At 41.1% G+C, this 14,065-nt stretch overlaps 1 long non-coding RNA gene across 3 annotated transcripts in view; it reads right to left on the bottom strand.

Moving 5' to 3' along the window:
* The window catches only part of LOC148401152 (uncharacterized), a 67,686-nt gene extending 53,998 nt beyond the window's left edge, over positions 1-13,688 (bottom strand). For 2 of the 3 annotated variants that reach the window (XR_015857423.1, XR_015857422.1), the window contains exons 1-4: positions 13,417-13,688; positions 11,505-11,643; positions 6,897-7,105; positions 1,194-1,337 (exon numbers count right to left, since the gene is read on the bottom strand). This is a non-coding gene — a long non-coding RNA (uncharacterized LOC148401152). The remainder of the gene's footprint in view (positions 1-1,193; positions 1,338-6,896; positions 7,106-11,504; positions 11,644-13,416) is intronic. The other variant, XR_015857424.1, reaches the window with a different exon arrangement.
* Between the last annotated feature and the right edge of the window lie 377 nt (positions 13,689-14,065).

Below are 14,065 nucleotides of genomic sequence, written 5' to 3'. Positions count from 1 at the left end.
CGCGGCGGCTTTCACGTTTTCGAGCTGTCAGTGTGGGCTCCTCCAAGTTATCAGTAGCTGGGGGTGGGTGGCAAGTTCACACAACAGCTGATGAGTTCAATGCCCGTCAAGGTCCGAGTGTTCCGTGACAGTAAATGTCAGTGACTTTTTCACCTGGTGAAAATAATGGAACGACAGCTGGCCCTTCCTCGGCTTGGATTTGATTCCTCGTTGGAATGAATTAAAATGCAATTAACCCATTCTGTGCCTTATATTGAACTACCGTATTTTCGGGACTATAAGTCGCTCCCAAATATAAGTCCCACCAATCATAAAATGCACAACAAAGGAGAATTTTTTTTTATATAAGTCGCACCGGAGTATAAGTTGCATTTTTAGCGGAAAGTTATTTGACAAAATCCAACACCAAGCACAGAGATGAATAGGCAACAACAGGCTGAACGGTATGGTATGCTAACGTTACATAAACAAGGAACTGAGAACGTGCCTGACGTAACATGAGTTATTCAAATAACTATAACATAAATAAGTTTATCGAACCATCTGTCTCACGTGTCAGAATTCCTGTTTATCCAATATGACGTTTTTTTTTTTTTTTGCTCTTAGTCTTTCTTCTATTAGCTTGCACCGTTGCCAGTAGTGATCCTGACCTTTATCTGCATCTTCCCGACACATTTACCACCGTGCTTTCTAAAAGAAGCCTCGCCTGCCTGTCCAGTCAGTACTGGAATCTGTACTGTTACTGCTGTCTGCTGTTGTCAACCTGGAAAACACGAGCTACTCCTCTGCTAACACGTTGCCCTATAATACCGGGGTGTTTAGATGTTAGGGCATTCACACAAAGAGAAGAAAAAACAACAAGGTAGAGTTTTTTCAGGGAATAGTCTTTCCAGAGACTCAACTGTTTGTACCCAAGACACCGTAAAGTCAAGAAGAGGTCAACATTTTTCTTTACAATACTATTTTCCTCTCTGAGTCTAAACACCACTGTGATTTATGTCGATTTTATGGAGTATGAAAATAAGCATCTTTGGGGCAGCCATTTTGCTGCGACACTGTTAACTATAAATGACATCACAGTGCTAACAACCAATCGCAGTGAACTTGAGTGGGGGACAAAATACAAACCATACAATGACAATACAAACAATGCAAATATGATAATTGTCTAAACATGTGTAAAATTAGCTTACCTTAGCTTTGACCCCAACGTTACAGGCAGTGAACTTGCAGTCTGACATCTCTATTGCGGCCACTTATCCGTCACCGTATCATCGTGGTCGTTTGCTCCTCAAGGTTTCATCACAGGGTCGGGTTCAATGGTGCTCATAAAAGCTCTTCATAAGTCAACGGCGCCATAAGTGCGTCCACGTGATTGACAGGAACGGAAAAAAAATGAAGCCACTTTAAGCACCACTAAAATTTAAAGCGCACCTATATTTTATTTGTCTCGTTAGCTTTGCTCCACGTATGACGCCTTTACTGAGCTTATTGAGTTGTGGGCAGGGATCATTTTGAACAAGAACTCGATTGATTCCCAGGCAACACCTTGCAGCAGGTGAGATTGCCACATTAAATCAAAGGTGTTGTCAAGGGACGCTATGGACTATACCATAAAAGCGAAAAACCAAAAATCAAGGTATGAAATGGTGTTTGCTTTCAAAAACATATTTATGGTCGGAATAGTGTTTAAACGAGTTCCTGAAGTGTGGCCCATAATCTTGACTGATTGCTGTGCCGCCTAAGTAATCAAAAGGTCAAATACTAAAGTTTCTCTAGATTACTGAAATCCTTTGATCGTATTTTAGACCGTGAATGATGAAATTCCAAAATTCCTTGCAACAAGAGTTGTGAGCGGCTGAGCCGTTCGGGGATCCTTCTTTTATACCTAATTAGAACACTCACCTGTTTCCAATTAGGACACCCACCTATGGAATGTTCCATGTTCAAGTTTTTTGGGGGGTGAATGTGTTGCAGGCATCAAATTCAAACTGACAGAACAAACTTTTGAATCAATTCAACAAAATAGTAGAAATTCTACTTTTGTGAAAATTGGCTTTTCTAAAAGAAATGAGAGATTACAGAACCAATTGTGCTTTGTATTGTACTTAATTTAAAGATATACGTAAAGACAACACAGCCAATTATTTTGGACCCCCCAAAAAATTGCGTCAACATTAGAAATGGACTTATCCCTTTTTTTAGTAATTTTTGGATTCACTTTCTTCACAAAAACTATTCTTCATCTGAACTTTGTTGCATCTGTTTTTTGAGTCGTGCATTACGGTTCCGCTCTAGTTTGAATGGGACAGCTTAACGATCGTTTTGAGGAATCACCGCGGAATAGTGTTTAAAGGGCTTCGTTAAAAAGATATATAAAAAATCATTTCCCTTTTTAAAACATTTTTCTAGATTCAAAGTGGGTCAATTTGATGATTTGATCTAACAAGAGAGTAAAACTTTCCCAAACGAGGCACCAAAGTGAAGTTCCCAGCACAAAATGGCTTTCGTTAGCGCAGAAGACCAAGCCCTAAGATGGAGCCCATTGTTTTATCCCTCTATTTAGTGTCAGTTATTGCCTTTTTATCCCCTTAAAAGCACATTTACAGGCAAAATAAGGCACAGGAATAGTAGAGCGTGGGCCCTGGAGGGCGTGGGGGAAGCTGCCGTCCGTCAGCTGAGTAACGCAAAGCACAGAGACCAAACTAAGGTGAAGGAGAGCCAAATAAAAGCAATCATTAAATTTTTGAAGCGTGATTCACACAGCGCCGTTCCCAGAGTGCAAACGCTGGACTTGGAAATGAGCCGTAATAGTTGCGAGTTAAGAGCCGAATCAAGTGGGCTTGTGTGTCTGCAATTATGAGACACAACGTGACCGCGGGAGACGAACACGATGGTTATTTGAATCGCTGTGCACTCGCAAGCCTTCATAATGTCCTCAGTCATTATTGAAATAAACAACAAGGGCGGTGAAACAGCCCAAACAAACAAGCACATCATTCAAACCTCCTTTCATGGTTTCAAAATGACATTCGCAGGTCAGCTAGCAAAAAATAAGTCCCGCTAGCTAGCATGTGCTTCTTCAACCGTCTTTCCTCTTAAACCACAGGTGTCAAAGTCAAGGCCCCCCGGGGGCCAGATACGGCCCGCCGCATCATTTTAGGTGGCCCGCAAAGACAAATTGTACATCCAATTCGTGTGTCATTTCCAGAATTGCAAACTGTCTTCACTTTTAATAATATCTTTTGTTTAAAATATTTGACCGGTTTTTACTCGTCTGATTTGAAAACGAGTTATTTGTCAGTTTGTTTTGTAGCTTTTACTGTATATAATATGAGGTGCTCATCCATTGATTTGGGTTGACAGTCATAATGGCCTTCCGAAAGAAGCTACGACGACAATGCGGCCCGCAAAAAAAATGAGTTTGACACCCCTGTCCAACATTCAAACCTCTTTTGATGGTTTCAAAATGACATTCACAGGTCAGCTAGCAAAAAAAAAGTCTCGCTAGCTAGCATGTGCTTCTTCAACCTTCCTTCCCCTTAAATCAATAATCCAGTCCAACATTCAAACCTTCTTTCATGGTTTCAAAATGACATTCACAGGTCAGCTAGCAAGAAAAAAAAGTCTCGCTAGCTAGCATGTGCTTCTTCAACCTTCCTTCCTCTTAAACCAATAATCCAGCTCCCTCCCCGATGGCTCCTCTCGCTCCCTTTTTTCCCACGGATCGTTACATTTCACACGCCGTTGTTCGCAGAAGCCGATCATCATCGGAGACCTATCAGAGCGAGGTGGTGGCGAGAGGGAGACACGCTACAAGCCAAAGCGGCGTCGAGCGCTTACCACTGAAAAGGAGTTATGGCGCATTACCATTCTGCGAGAGTACGCGTTGGCCTACTTCAAAAAGGCTGATTACGACATTCCATTAGTATTCTAGTCGCCGTTTGCGGACAAGCCGGCAACATCTGCATGCGAGATGAGAGAGCGCAACATTTACAGCCAGGATCACAAAATGTTTGGTCTTCTAAGATGGAAAGTAATAAACATGAGTTTTTTAATGTCCCCAATTAAATGAAATCTTTTGATGTTAATAAAGCGCCTCGTTTTTAGTGTTTGGAGATTTTCATGCGTATTGTTTTCCTCACAGTGCTGCACTTGCCCAATGGCAATTTAACCATCTGGGTGACATTGTGTGACAGCACCCGCCAACGCTTTGTCAGCTCCAAAGCATCTTACAGCCAGCCTCGTCTCATGCACTACTTGGACAAAAAGGTAGAAGGAAATGCGGAATAAAATCATATCAGCGACTCGTCTGGTATGACAAGCACTCAGTTGAGGGACCTTGCTTGGGGTATCCATGGTAACAAAACTTCGAAGCATTCGTTTGTATTTTATATTTTATATATATATATCTAATATTTTGATATCATGAGCAATATCTTGGCGACTCTTTTTCAAACGACTCCAGCACCCATCCATCAACTTTATCAAGCAAAACAGGTTTTCCGCAAACTTGAAAGCTAAGATAAAATATTCCTTTTTTTTTCGTCCCCCACACACAATTGACCAAAACATCTTTTTACGAGAATAGTACTCAAAGTTTACTCAAAGCGTCCGAGCACTCATTTACCCCGCACATTAGGCTTATGAAATAAAAAGCTCTGCACATTTTTTTTTCTCACATTGTGAGTAACTAGGCCATTGTCTGTGGGAGGACACACCGCTGTTATATTGCACCAGCGTCATTTGTCAGAGCACGCACACACACACACACACACACACACACACACACGTGTGCTCAATATTGCATTCATCTTCATCTTTAAGGGGTAACGGCATCGGTGGATGAATACATCACGATCCTGCCGCGTTAAAGCCATAGAAACCTTTCAGCGAGCACACAAAAGATGCCCGCAACGATAAATCACACGCTGAACTCACACGTTGGCATAAAACTCGCAAATACACACAAACACACACCCGACATATCGATCAATAATCCTAATACTGATTACGCTTCTAAATGGATGCTAGCCAAGAGTCATTATTTCTCATCCTTGTTCAAGTTTTTTTTTTTTTTTTTTTCTTTCCGGCCCTCAGGTGTGCGAATGATCAGGCTAAAGCCGAGCAAATTAGAAGCATGTTGGCTAGCCGGGTGCCAAATTTAATAAATGACAGCCGAGTGTGTGTTTTTAAATAAGCCTGAAGCCAAAGCAGGAACTAACAAGATGGATGGCGGTCAAAAAGGACTAAAGATCAAATTCAACATGCGCCGTTGACATGCGACGCATCGCTAATACTTTAACTAGCGCCAGAGGAAACCGATGTTTAGTCATAAAGGCCCTCTTGGACGAATGTGAGGGTACTAAAATAAATTGGAACATAATTTGTTATGTGCCACAATTTGCTTGTCATTCAAAACATTAACTTCCATTAAATCTAAGTTTGAAATAGTTTTGAAATAATTTGCTTAAAAAATGGCTGTTGCTGTTTTTAAATACAAAATACTTTGACTGCGTTGAATGAATGGAATTTGCGCGACGATAATCATGACAAAAACGTTCAATCGTCATCCAAACAAATCGATCATTAAAGATATCATTTTGGATCTCGACTGAAAATAACAGAAGCTGATTAAAAAAAGGAGTTTAAAATCATTGAAACATGCAAACATGCAAAGACACACAAATAGAAAATATAAATAACATTTTATGAAATTCGGTAGAATGTAAATTGTCCTTCCTCTGCCAGGCAATACAATTTCAAATTGTCCCCGAAGGCAACGAAAGATCTATTAGCTCACGATTGATCGATATGAACATATCGAATCTTGTTCGACCGCTTGAGTGAGCAAAGATATGAGCTGAGATTCTCACTCAAGTCAACATCCAGTCAGTAAATAATTTATGTGGTTTAAAAAAAAGGATAGTTTCCCTCAAAGTACTGTAAGTGATTTCCGTCCAAAAAAAAGAAAAAAAAGCTCATTTAAGTCTCCGTAGCAACAGCAACAGTGGTGACATTTTGGCTCCGGCATTGGTTAAAAGCCACTGCAACAGGCCGTCAGCACTTTGCTCTGTGATCCCACGCGAGATGCGCCGATTAAACGTGAATTAAAAGTGAAGCCATGAAATTGCGAGCGGTCCTCCTCTTAAAGTTCAAAATCTGGAGCTCTTAGCGGGGAGTCGGTGACACAACTGCTGATCCAGCTCTTGGGGATGAGGGCTTGAGAGACTTAGATGTTCATTTCACCCCCTACTTTTTTTTTTTTTTTTCTTTTTCTCGCCTTGCCGTTTCTCCGAAGGGAATTGGCAGATTATTTGGTCAACCTCGATCGGTTCCACCGCAGCTTTGTGACGACGGAAGGGGACAAACCGCCTGACGGAGGGGGAAAATAAATGAATCCGTGTCTGCGGGCATGACAGCGAGCCACTGTGATGTCCAACTTGACCGCTAAGCTCCAAAACACTACTTCAATAAAAAAGCAGTGGAAAAATACACTCCATTGATTTTCTGCATGGATTCTTTCTGAACAACAATGAACAACTCCTACATGGGAAGTCTCAATGAGTACATCGAATATCAGCGGAAGTTGGCCATTTTGAAATTGAGCTTTTTACCTATCTACCGCGGGCGGGTCACGGCATCAAGAGTGCGTCTAAGAATTGCAGATAAAAAAAATTACATCCGGCGAGTATTATTAGACTGCTTCGACGCCCACTATCGTACATCTCCATTATGCTATTGCCTCAACTAATGTGTGAGTATTCAACTCCCCCCCCCCTCCCTACTCACTAGCAATGCGTATAATGAGGCCATGCCGTAAATCATTTTCTTCCAAATGTGCAGCACCACACTTTTACAGTGTGTGTGTCATCATGTGTGTCCGCACACCTTACCTTGCCGCCAGTTGAGCTACGAAGCGGGCAGCCTTCCAGAAGCGTCTGAATATTCATCTTCATTAGTTGGCCAAGACTTGGGGTCTCTTCTCTAATAAGGAGCAAGCGGGCCAAATGGAAGCGGTTTGGGGGGGAAGGCCGACCTTGTCAACATGGATGCCACACTGTTCGGCCGCCGTGTTTGGTCGTCACCCAAAGAACATCACGAGCTAAAAATAGATGGAGAAAGCAGCTGGAATTTAGTTGTACAAAAATGTCAATCATGGTACAAATTCAAGGGTGGGTGATTTTTATTGATTTACTTTTTTTTTTGTTTGATGCAAACATGCCGCAGAGGGTAAACAAAGAGGATGGAGCATAATTTATTTCAAGTCGGGACGCGTTGCCCGGTCAGTCTTCACCGGTTTATTGCGGGCGCACAAGCCTCCGTTTGTTGTCTGTGTTGTCTTACACTCATTTGCATGAAGCTTCCGGGACCTTTTTTTTTTGGCACTGATCATATTTCAAGATTCCTCAAAGGGAATTTTCTCTCCTTGATGGTGAAAATGTTTTTGTTTTGATCAAAATTGTCTATGACAAGCGCCACTCAAACAGAACGGGCCAGAAGAGGCTTAATACTATTTTTAAATCTCAGGGTGATTTTAAATCTCAAGTGTGACGGGAGTAAGGGATGTAGGCTAGGAGGTGTGTGTGTGTGTGTGTGTGTGCGTGTCTGTCTGTGTGTGTGTGTGTGTTTCCGCCTGGAAGCTTCTTATGACCCAAGTGTTAATTTAGTCATAGCTCCACGCTGAATAACAACAGAAACATGCTTTTGTCAAAATTAATCAGATTTTTTAAGGTTCCAAAATCATTTCAAAATGTTTGCAAATGTCTTCAGTTTTGCGCCCATTTGTGTCAATATATGAAAAAAAACCCAGATATATTTGAAATTATATATATTTATTATATATATTTATTTATATAATATTTAAATTAAAAGATTTTCTTTGGGTTTAATTCCGTACTTATTTTCATTTTAAAATATGAACATGAGCCGGATCATAAAAGGAGGCTTTCGAAAGTTTCCTTGCAACAAAGTTCATTAATTTCTCATCCCGCAACCGATGAAACACTGCCAAATCCCAGAAATAGTTTTTATCCTGATGCGCCACAACTTTCAACTCTTGACTCTAAGGCGCCTTAGTCTTCCCAGAGCACAGCGAGAGTTCCGAGTCCTACAAGACGCCGTCCTAAGAAGTCCCGCGGGATTAGCCAGATTATTGAATCACGGATTTAGATAATAACATCGGTTACAGTTTAACTTTTGATGCAGGAAAAAAAAGGGGGGGGGGGGGTGGGAGGGGCAATACGGCGGTGGGCCAGCTGACCACATTTAGTTGCGCGTGACAACGAGGCCCTTCACATTGCCGGTTAGCACTGGCGGAGATATTGATATAAATAAAGATATCTCTGGGTCTGCAAAACAACAACCCCCCCAAAAAATCATCTGATAAAAATATATGATATGTTTCCTTTAAGAAATGGGTGGAAAATGTGTAAATGACCCAAAAGTTAATTATCTGGTGTATATTTTAGCATGGGGGGGCAGTAAGAGGAAAGAAGAGTGAAGATTCAAATAAGAGTTTTCATTCTTACGATGAAAAACAAAATTCATTCCGACAAATATTCCTGATTCCGATATGGAAAAAAAAATGTTCATTCATTTATAACCTCGCAAATTAGCATCCAAAACACACAATTCTTCTTTACTGTTTAAAATCCTAAATCATCTTTCCCCCTCTCAATCCAAAACATCCACATTGAAACTGGAAACAATCTCAGGAAAAACAAACAAACAAACAGACGTGCAGTGATGGATTTTCCGTCACATTTGACGTTGCACATCCCCCCCCCCCCCCCCATTTCTATTTACGTAGTTAATAAGATGAAAGCACTTTAGTGGCGGCAGACTCCAAGGATGAATGTGGCCGCTTATTGGTGTGAGCATTTTGGTATTAGCAGCCAGCATGAGGCTAAAAAGACACGCTTGGCGTCTGTGCGTTGTCCATTAAGGATATTGTGGCATCTAATAACATCCCCTGCAGAGAACGGCCTGACGTCGGGGCTCCTTTCCATTCTCGCTTGGAGAATGTCAGGGATCTTTTAAGCCATTTGGACTTTGCCGTGATGGATATTGGCAAACAGCTTGCCTCTGTGAGTAAGGATAACCTTCCATTTGATCAATCTTGCACCCCGTCTCCAAGACTATAGCGCCCGATAAATCAATAACCTCGATGCGTGTTTGCCGTGCTGCTTTTCCATTCCGCTTTCAAGCTTCTTTTTCTCTCCCTCACGCTACTTTCATGATCACGTTTCAACTTCCTCACGCGTATTTTGATTCGACGTTCGATAAATACTTCAATCTGAAATACTTATTCTATTTATTGGGGTGATGACACGCGCAAGAAATACGTTTCTATCATCAACCAAAGGCATTTGCCAAATGTCTGCATTTTTCTAAGGCCCTGAAATGTATGACATTCCATTTAAGTGATATTCATCAGAATCAACACCTTGAATGAATAAAAATACATCGACAAAGTTTGGAAGACGAGCACAAAAAGTTCACCAAAGAAGGGACGCAACATCCATCCATAGAGGAAAACAGTCGACGGGAATGTCGAAAAAACATTTTGCACACTCGAGGATTGCAAAAGAAAGAAAGAAGGCGCAACGACGTGGAAAGTTGACGCAATGTCAACATGTGTCGACGACTCGCGAGCCATCTGCTCGCTGGAAAGCGCCGCTTCAACAAGCTGTTAGCGAGCACCGTGATATTTCACCCCATGAAGTCATCTGTTACATCATCAGGGCGAAGAAGGAGCCATTAACCCAAAAAAGAAGACAGACGGGGCGTCATCGGACTTCAAAATCAGCGAGTGTACTTTGAAGAACGACGCGGGAAAAACAACGACTGTGGCGACGGGAAGCGTTCAAGAGGAATCCTGCAGGGGTTCCTTGATACCTTCAACATGCTTTGGCATTAACGTGCTGGGTATGTACGGTACATCGATGCCCCGTTGAGCATGCGGCCCGTCGCTTGTATATATCAACCGATCGAATGTGGCAGGTCTACCCAGTACACTAATTGGATTTGCGGATTTTTTTCAAAGGGCTTCGTTCAACTACTTAGTAGCCTCCCCCCCCTGTCCTTCTCATTTGAATAACATTTGAGCATTTCAGGAACATCCAGACATCCATTTTCCATGAACTATGAAAGTTCAAATAAAAATGAATTGAAAAAAATTGATTTTTTTTAAATGCACAGAATAAAATCAACAAAAATTACATTGTACAAAATAAAAGTCAAAACAAATATTAAAATGTGGAAATAAATATATATAAAAAATATTTAGTTTATTTGTTTCAATTATATTTTGGGATGAATTTAAAATTAATTTAAAAATAGAATTGTTTTTTAATGTACAGAATAAAATCAACAAAAGTATCACACAAAATCAAAGTTAAAATAAAAACAAATAATAAATGGGAAAATAAATGTGGAACTATATACAATAACAAATATATAAAACATTATTTTTATATACTTTAGGTAATTTTTTTTTTCTGTTACATTTTGGGATATTGATTTTTATTTTCACTTTTACTTATTTTTTCAAACTAAGTTTTGTGTCATCATTAAATACAAACACACGCACGCACGCACACACACACACACGCACGCACGCACACACGCACACTTGCAATTATTGATACAGTTCAGGGCATGTAGGGCAACTTATTTACAATTTTTCAATCGTTTCCAAAGGGACTTTTTGGCATTGACTGATGATGTCACATCGGTGACAAAGAATTCATTTCTGTATGCAGCCTTCATTTCTTTCACTGGTGACTTTCTGAGAGAATTGCAATTTCAAGTTCAGTTATCACCTCCTGCGACGGCTACAACACGGACCGAACTGTGCACTAAAGCGTCCGCTGGCCATTTAAAAGGCGGCGGAACAATAAGCAGCAATACTCGGTGAAGATTTCCCAGGTGACGACGGCACGGCAACTGTGGTTTCTCCGGCGGCCTTGGATGTGTTTGGCGAGGGTCGCTGTGCGGATGACATCATTCCCTTGTAATGAAGTTCACAAGGTCCAAGAGCGCAATGACAACATTTTGTTACCAAGCTGTCTTTTATCCAAAGACTTCAGTCGGCATTGCCGAGCTTGAGCCATCCTTCTTCCTGTTCTCCTCTTTCTAAGTGCCTCTGCCTTTTTAAACGCCATCAGCGAGCAAATGTTTTAAATGTCAAAATATGCAAATCACTCCTGACCTCTCCCGGGTCGTAAAATGCAGCATAAAAAAAACAAAATTCAAATTGGAACAAAGGATGAAGAGGGTGGAGGGAAGAGAGGTCGTGCCATAAAGAGGAAGGCTCCAAATGTAAAAAGTTTCTCTCGCTCTGGCTTGTAACTGCGCATCATGCAAATATATATATATTTTTTATCTTATCACATTCAACAAAACATGACTATTTTTTTTCTTTTTTTAAAAAGGGCAATTCCTGTGCACTTTACATGAAGCAGTTGTTAACTTCAACCAATGCCAATAGTGACCCAGACCTTTCTCGGCAGTATATTGACGTTCATTTTCGCAGCCTTGCCTGCCCGTCGGCCCTCCTCTGGAATCTTCCATCATGCTGCTATTGGCTGTCAAGCAGGCTGGTGGTCATTGCAAACTACTCCTCCACAAGCAAGAAGCCTAGGACAATACAAAATATCTGAGTTGAGCGGAAATAAGCTTAAATGATAAGTTATACATTCAAATATATGTCATACTGAATTTTTTTCCCAGCATAATTCCATGAAAGAGGAGAAAAAACATTAAGGGATGCAAAAAAAACAAAACAATTTGCAACTCCACATCATCACAACCTTTTTGTCAACATATGAGCAAATGCTGCTTCACCAACTCATTACGATGTCATCAGCCCGGTTCTACCAAATTTCCCTTTACGACGAATCAATTCAGGGGATTGTAAATATAATTAAGAGCATTGGTGAGAATTGTGATATGTTGACATTTGGGCGAGCGCAACAACACAAACGTTAACTAGCGCCTTAATCATGCAAATTGGAAAACAGCCGATTTAATTATCGCCCGGTCGGATCGTTGACGCCCATTAATTACATTGGGTTTATTTATTCAAATCCACACAGCTCGTCCACTGACTTGACAATTATGCGAGACAGTACCAACTCAGTAACAGTAATTTCATCCTGGCTTCATTAAAGGGATCTTTGTAATAAGATGCGAGACGATGAGGCGCAAACGAGCGACCGTCTTTTCCCTGAGTGGCCTCGGATGGAATTCCAGTTTCAAAACAAAGCAGATAAACATTTATATCCAAAGGTCCCAAAGAAAGAGTTGATATCTTATCGTTTGTATGACATAAAGACAAATTCACCATAATTGGAAAACTAACACGATTGTTTCTCGATTACAAATCATCGGCAACTTCTTCCATGTTGTTCAATGAAAGTATGTCATTGTAAACATCCGTGAAGATGTTTTGGGATGAAGCCTTCTAAACATCTCATGTGGATACTTGGTGAGGGGGGGGGGTTGCATTTGAAGACGAACTTGAAATGGCTCGCAGCTTGGGCAGCCGCGGGACTGCCGCATTCTTTCTTTTCTCACACCAAGACCAAATCTCGCAGGGATTCCCGCTTTCTAATTAATAACTAGCACGCGTGTGTGTGTGTGTGCTCTGTTTGAAGTGGCGCAACCCCGCCTGCTCCTCCCCTTGCCAAATCTTTGGAGGCGACCAGCAATCCTGTGGGACTCTCATCAGAGGAACACCATTCGGAAACATCGCCACGGCGACATGTGACACTTGTTCCCTGGGAGATTTTATTTTTCATTTTTTTTTTTTTTGGTGCAAAATAACAATTATGTCCAAACATGGAATTGGGGCAAAACTCGTTATCTTCTCCCCCAATGGGTTAATCCAAACACACAAACCTCCATGTTTCATTTTGTTTGATCATGAATTGCCTTTTTGCTCCGACTCTTTGCCGCTAACTTTAAAACTGTCTGATTATCTGGCTATGTGCTGGTGGGTCAGACCGGAGCGGCGAAATTACTCTCTCGTTTAATGCGCTGACCTTCTCATTTGCCCCACATCTGCTTGCTGAGAAAGGTGATTGGAAATGATGAGTTACTCTCTGATAACGTCAATAGAGGTCTTTTTAACCATCTTCTAAATTAATATGATGTTTAAAAAAGCATTAAGGATGTCACCTTTTGAGAATGATGCATGGGCAAAGTGACGGGGCAGTGATATATATATATTATTTTAAAAAGACTTGCTGATAAAGTAGAAGAGCATTTTTTTTTTTTTAACAAAAGTCATTTACACCCTTAAGTGACATCACAACGATTAAGCCTATCGGCTCTTTGAGCATCTAGCTAGCTAGGTATAGGCTACGTAGCTTAGCCTCAAAGGTTTGGTCTCACCTATTTGGTCCTTACCTGAGCCTTGAGCAACTGATGTCATTTTCAGTGGATAACAAAATGGCCGCCACCTGAGATGGCTAAAAACAGGTGGATGTTACTGTTTGGTTTAAATATATACATCCCTCTATAATTAAGAGGATTTCTGTCACTGCACAAAAATGTCCATGCTGGACTGCAGCTGCAGATGTGGCCTCATCATGGTCAGGAATAATATTGAGTTATGACGCAGGCAGGCTTTTTTTGCCCCACAATTTGTGAGTTGAAAGAAACCACGTGTGTCAGGCCAATAGAACTCCACGAATAAAGACCCCCCCCCCCTTAACCACCTCTAAACATCACAATACCGCCGCCCCTCCCACACGGCTGCCTCGTCGCCAGTGAACGCTAGAGGGCGCCAACAATCCCCGTCTCTCTCTGTCACAAACGCGCATGCAAGTACATGCGCTCATTTTACAGCCATGATGAGCGTGACCTTTCTGTGAGGGAATTTAATGAGACCACTGAAACAATTTCTTAAAATAATACACTGTAAATTTAAATAGCTTCAAAAATAGGGAAGAAGAACATCATAACAATAATAATAATTCTCCAATATGTCTTTGAGCTACAGCACAATCCACACAATTTGAAATCATTATGCATTCAACAGCATATCTCCTACAAA

Source organism: Syngnathus floridae, chromosome 3 (genome assembly GCF_059516105.1).
Source record: "Syngnathus floridae isolate MCC-2025c chromosome 3, RoL_Sflo_1.0, whole genome shotgun sequence".
Classification (NCBI taxonomy): Eukaryota; Metazoa; Chordata; class Actinopteri; order Syngnathiformes; family Syngnathidae; genus Syngnathus; species Syngnathus floridae.
The sequence above is the reverse complement of the archived record's forward strand: the minus strand, read 5'-3'. Positions and strand labels throughout refer to the sequence as shown.